The sequence below is a fragment of the Dermacentor silvarum genome, chromosome 1 (assembly GCF_013339745.2).
Source record: "Dermacentor silvarum isolate Dsil-2018 chromosome 1, BIME_Dsil_1.4, whole genome shotgun sequence".
Lineage (NCBI taxonomy): Eukaryota > Metazoa > Arthropoda > Arachnida > Ixodida > Ixodidae > Dermacentor > Dermacentor silvarum.
The window spans coordinates 448409350-448416082 of NC_051154.1; positions in this window are offsets into that span (position 1 = coordinate 448409350).

A 6733-nucleotide genomic window follows, 5' to 3' on the forward strand; every position below is an offset into this window, starting at 1 on the left:
GTGGACTGCGGAGTTCTTGCAGGGCAGGGAGTTTTACTGTGTGCTAAGTGGAATTGCATCAGGAAAATTCAGACAAACACGCGGGGTTCCAGAAGGCTCAGTGTTATCTCTGCTTTTGTTTAATATCTTGCTAAGCTCTATTCCTTGTCATCAGAATATATGCAGGTACATTTACGCTGATGATATAGCTTTTTTGCTTCGGCAAATGATATTCAGGCACTCTACGAGTACTTACAGGAAGACTTATGTGAGTTGGAAGCTTGGCTGGATAGTATTCACTTGTCTCTTAATGTAAATAAGAGCGCTGTTCTTGTCTTTCCGGTACAAGACCCATTTACGATATCCCTTTCGTACCGCCATTCCACTATTCCACAAATGGAAAAAGTCACATACCTAGGAATTGTTTATGATGGAAACCTTAACTGGCGTCTACATATTGAATATATAACCTCAAAAGCTTCCCGTGCAATGGGGATATTGAAAATGATTAGCAATAATCGATGGGGCATGCGCAGAGACACACTTATAATGATTTACCACATGTATATCCGGCCAATACTAGAGTTCGGCTGTGTGTTATTCTCTGGCTCCCCTGCTTATAAACTACGTCCACTACTTTTGCTGGAAAGGGAAGCACTTCGTTTATGTCTGGGGCTGCCAAAGTTTGTAGCGAACGCCGTGCTCTACAAGGAATCACGACTTCCTCCCCTAGAAATGAGATTTAAAATACTCACTGTTCAAACATTCATATGGCTTATGAATCACCAATAAGAAGATCCCAGTCGATATTTATTGGTCAACCGGCTTTATTTTTTGCAGTCCCGTGGCCTCGGTTTCACACGCCACAGGTGAATAAAACAGGATCGTTATTAAGTCCGTTAAATGTACGATTAAATGATATAATCACGGTAAGCAGTATCCATAATTCATTGGTTATTACTTATGATAACATATACCCCAACCATGCGAAGCAACTTCCCTGGCATATTCTTAACGGCTTACTCCAAGATCACTTGGACAAGCTCCAAACAAACGTAATTATAGCTACAGATGCTTCGCAGAGTGAGGAAAAGGCCGGGGTTGGAATTTTTTCATCTGCATTAGATTGGTATTTTTCTGTTCGACTCCCTGACTACTCTCCGATATGCCAAGCGGAATTCCTAGCTGTTGTCTTAGCTTTGCGTTAGCTACAGCCTCCCACAACAGCCGCGGTAGTATTAACAGACTCTCTATCCTTGTGCACCTCACTTGCTGCTCCTGGCGAGTCGCATATAGTAAAAAATTTGCACTCATTGGTTCCAAGTCATTTGCGGAATTTGCGATTAGTATGGGTACCTGGTCACAAAGGCATATTTATGAATGAAGCGGCAGATAGCCTGGCAAAGGCTTCTATTACAGGCCTCTGTGTTCCCTTCTTCCAACGACAGGTTTCATAACGTCTGCCAGGTTTAGAAGATACACCCTTATGGCATCAAAATCAGATCTAACATCATCCACCGAACTGCACCACTTACAATTCCCTTGGAGCAGGAACTTTTGCAAATCCAGACAAACAGAAGTGGCATTGACAAGACTGCGATGTCGAGTCCCCGCCTAAATTTCTACATGCACTGATCTGGTCTGGCGATCTCCTCTTTGTGCCATTTCTGTAACGAATTCGAAACGATCGACCATTACTTACTGGACTGCCGGCGTTTCTCTTCCCTAAGAAAAAGAACATTGCAAATTGCAATGCGACAGCTCGGCCTGCCATTGAACTCTCCGGAACTGCTGTCTTTCGGAGCTTCTGTGCTTGGACACTCACACAGGAATGTATGCATCGCCGTAGAGAAATTCATTGTTGAATCAAACCGGTTCCATTGTTAATCATATTAATCCATTTATCCTTGCCTTATTCCCTCTTGTACTAGTATGCCTACGTTTTTATATTCATTGTCCACTGAATTGCATTAGAATTTATTCGCTTTATTATATTTACCAAAATTAGACATTTGCTAAATTTACTCACTTAGCACGTATATAAAATCTGCCCGACTCTTGGCCGATCCCCGTGAGTGGGTATGCGCCAAATAAAAGGTCATCATCATCATCATCATCGACGCAACGCTCCAGTTGTGGTAGGGCTCGTCGAACTTGGAGGTGTCTTGAAGGTCGAGCCTGCCACGGTTCGGGCCGTTCCAGAGAGTGTGCTTGCCCGAGATCGCCTAGCCCTGACCCAGCCTACTTCCGGGTTTGCTGTCAAGTAGCCGGCGGTTATTCTATTACATTTATTGTTTTATTTCACATCTTTTTTGATTGAAAGTCGTGGTTCATTTTGAGTTGATGTCCGTCTCATGTCCAGGCCACAGGGCCTACCTCTGGTCTGCTTCCATCCCTCCTCAGGATATACCGGTGGAGCTGTTTCCACGAAGCGGAACCAGCAGCGTTCCTGTGGCTTTGGTACTCACAAATGGGGTGATGATCCGTATGAAGAATCCAAAAGCCATTCAAACGGAACTTCGGGCAGTCTCCAATCACTTCCAGCTAATCACCGAGGTTCGACAGTTTGGACGAGGGGGGATCCTCTGCTCGTCGCCGGACCAGGCTTGTGTTCAAGATCTGCTAAAATGCACTAATTTCGCTTCGCACCCGGTCAGCTGTCACATCCCTCCTCACTTAGCTTGCTGCAAAGGCCTAGTCGCGGTGTAGATGTAAGTCGAAGTCCAGCAGAAATCTTAGACATTTTTCCCCGGCAGGTGTAGCATCTGTTTATTGATGCACAAGGGTAGTCGACAACAAGAAGGTCCCTACTGAAACAGTTATCGCGACGTTTGCAGGGACGGCTCGCCCATCAGAGATTAAGGCCTGGCCATTGATTTACAGGGTTGAACCCCTCGTGCCACGAGCACTACAGTGCCTCAAGTGTTGGCGTTTTTGCCATAGCACTAACGGTTGCCGATCAACCACTCGTTGCTGTAAATGCGGGGATGAACATAGTGACAACAATTGCACATCTCCAGATGAATCATGCTGTTCGTGCAATGGAAATTATCCCGCTGACGATTCTAACTGCCCCGCAAGATCCAAGGAGCTTCAAGTGGTTGAAATAATAGAAAGGAGACGTTGCTCTCGTCGAGAAGCTCTTGCAGAAATTCAGAGCATAACACAGGGATATGCTGGAGTTACAGCCCGCCACTCACTCAGTATGGACTCATCTTTTTCCCAGACGATCAGAAACGTAATGGAGAAAGCTGTTGAAAAAGCAATAGAAAAGCTTCTAGGAAATCTGACAGACTCATTGGCGCAAGTACTGTCGACGCAATTCTCAGAGATATCTCAGATTGTAACAAAATGTAATGTCCAAAATGAGATCTCCACTCTTTCTCAGTCTCCTAAATCACAATTGCCGAAATCACTCCTCTCCGCGAGCACAGATTTAGCGCGGGCTTCAAGTTCACAACAATTTGATCAAGAAGTTCACTCGGAATCAGAATCGCTAAGCAATCAGGGTGTAGACATGGACCCTCGGACTCATAAACGCACCAGATCTCCTAATAACAAACTGCCTAATTCTCCTACTAACTCCAAAACAAAAAAGTGTGCCAAAAATTCCCTTAGTAGGACAGACTTTCTGAAAGAGAGCATTTTGGAGCAAGCAGTGGCTGCTGCTCAGCTTTCGTCAACATAGGGTGCCTTAGGGTACTCCAATGGAATTGCCGGTCAATACTTTCTGCTACTACTGATTTATTATATCTAAGTACCCAACATACTCCTGATATTATACTGTTGCAAGAGACATGGCTGACAGCTGGTCAAGATTTCCATTTAAGAAACTATCGTTGCTTTCGATTGGATAGGCTTTCCCGAGATGGCGGGTTGGCTTCATTCATTTCATCTAAAATTTGTCATAGAGCAAAAATTTCATATCAGACTACGTCTCCTGAATGCGAGCATTTAGTATTAGAGATAACACTTCCAGGCTGCGCACCACTTTCTGTAGTCAATACCTACTTCCCTGCTGGGATACAAGATGTCAGTACACTTGAGGTCACCTTGACCTACTGCAAAAAGAACACGTTGTTCACGGGTGATTTCAATTCACATCATGTGGCGTGGGACTTCCGCACTGATGCATCCTGGAAACGTTTGTGGGATTGGGCTTCTTCGAACAATTTTACTTGCTTAAATACTAAAGTTGCAACTTTTGTTCGCTGTCAGTCGCGCTCTGTCTTAGACTTATCATTTGCTAGCTCAAGTTTCACATCCTCATCTTGGGCTGTCGTTGATGACGCCACAAGTAGTGATCATCGTCCTATACTGATGGATACTGTCCGCCCCTTAATTTCTTTAGATAATGAAGTACATGCATTTGTGGACTATTCAAAATTTAAGAAAACATTACCGTCGAAGTTAGCATCTTTGATAGGTATGGAGAGAGATACTAAAGCTATACGCCTTTGCGCGGTTTTGAAGGGTACCCTAAAAAATCTGAGTTTGCAGTATCGAAAGCAAAAGGTAGTTCTGGCTGTCCCTGGTGGAACCCTAACTGGTGCACGAGATTATAGACGCCGAAAGGCTGCGTGGAAGAAACTTCTTAAAATTGGAGTAACTATACGTATGCTGCAGCTATGTTTAAACGAACAGTATCTTTAGCAAAAAGTAATTATGATGAAAAACAATATAATTTTCTGTCGAAGAGTGGCAATAAAAAAGCGCTTTTTAGGTTTCTTCGGTTTCGCAAGGCTATACCAACGCTAGTAAATATTGATTCAGTAATCCTACCGCCTAAAGAATTATCAGAATCATTGGAAAAAATTGCCAGAGGACTAGAAAACCAGTTTACAGCTCAGCTACAATTGAACTTTGTCAAGATTGCATCCGAGGACAGTTTTATAAATGTGACAATTGAAGAGCTTCCGCACGTTGTAAGACTGCTACCTGCCTCAGCTCCAGGTCCAGATGGCATAACAACGAGCATGCTAAAAATATTATTCGACGTATCTCCGCAGGACCTACTTCATATCATCACTACTCCCTAAAGAACAGTTGGATTCCTCCAGATTGGAGGCTTGCTAAAATTCTCCCCCTACTTAAGAAACAAGGAGCGGGATTGCATATAGACAACATAAGGCCCATTGCATTAACATCTAACATTATGAAACTAATAGAAAGAGTGTTATACATCCGATAATGAGGTTTTTAACTACTAGCACAATACTGAGCTCATGTCAGATCGGATTTAGACCAGGATGCTCGATTTGGTGTGCGCACGTTGAATTGGAGGGATGTATTAAGCTTGCTCGTCACAGGCGACAGTTGGCAGCGCTAGTGGCTCTTGGTATAGCTAAGGCATACGACAGTGTAGAGCATATCATTCTCCTCAATATCCTTAAGAACATGAATTTTCCTCCATATATATAACAAATTGGATTTATGAATTCCTAAGATGTAGAAAATTCTATTGCTCACAAGGCGGTGTTTCGACGTCGAAATATAATCACTCCAGGGGAGTTCCACAGGTTTCCGTTCTTTCTCCCATTTTGTATAATATTATAATGAGCTCAATTCCACTGTGTGATGATGTACAAGTGTATGTTTACACAGATGATGTCGCATTCTTTGCGTCAGCGAGTGACATTCACTCTCTACAAAGAATATTACAATCATATCTAGCAATACTTGAAGATTGGCTTGAAGATATTCGTATGACATTAAATGTTAGCAAGAGTGCCTTGCTTGTATTTCCCTTAAATATACCGGTTAATGTCTCCCTTCAATACCGTCAAGAAATAATCCCTTAGCGCGACTTTATTAACTTGGCGCAACCACATCGAACATGTTACGTCTAAGGCAGCGCGCGCTGTTGGCACGATTAGAAAACTCGGTCACCGCCGCTCTGGCCTACGCAGAGACACTCTCATTATGATTTATTGTATGTATGTTCGACCAATATTGGAATTTGGGTGTGTTTTATTCTCTGGTGGTCCAGCATACAAGATCAATCCCCTCGTTCTTCTAGAGCGAGAGGCCCTCCGGATTTGTCTTGGATTGCCAAAATTTGTTGCTAATAATGTGTTATATGAAGAAGCCCGACTACCCACACTCGTTATCAGATTCCTCATCCTTACAGTAAAAACCTACTTAAACATTTACGCATCTTCATTGAGACGATCGCAGTATGTATTTAGTACGGAAAGATCTGCCTTCTTTGAAGAAACATGGTCCCGTCTATACAATCCGCAGGTTCTTTTTGTGGAAACTGAACTAGAACCATTAAAGGTTCAGATACGCGAAATCATTCCCTTCAAAAAACCCGTAAATGCTATCAGAATTGATTGTGATGACATATTTCCTTCCAATGCTAAACTCCTGCCCACTAAATATCTAAGCGGATTACTGCAAGATAATTTAGCGCAAAAGAAAATCAATACTGTAATAGCGACGGATGCATCAGTGTGTGACGAGAAAGCGGGTATAGGTATTTTTTCTGAGGCTCTATCCTGGTCTTATTCAACGCGACTGCCTGATTTCACACCTATATTTCAGGCAGAATTATTAGAAATTCTATTAGCTCTTCGTAAACTTCCTGGAAATTCTTCGACAGCTGTAATGGTAACTGATTCGGTGTCAGTTTGCACAGCCCTCACCTCATCCTCAGACAATACAGTTTTGAACGAACTAGAAAGATTAATCCCTTCGACCTTACGTCTGGTGCGTTTAATATGGGTACCAGGTCACCATGGTTTGTTCCTAA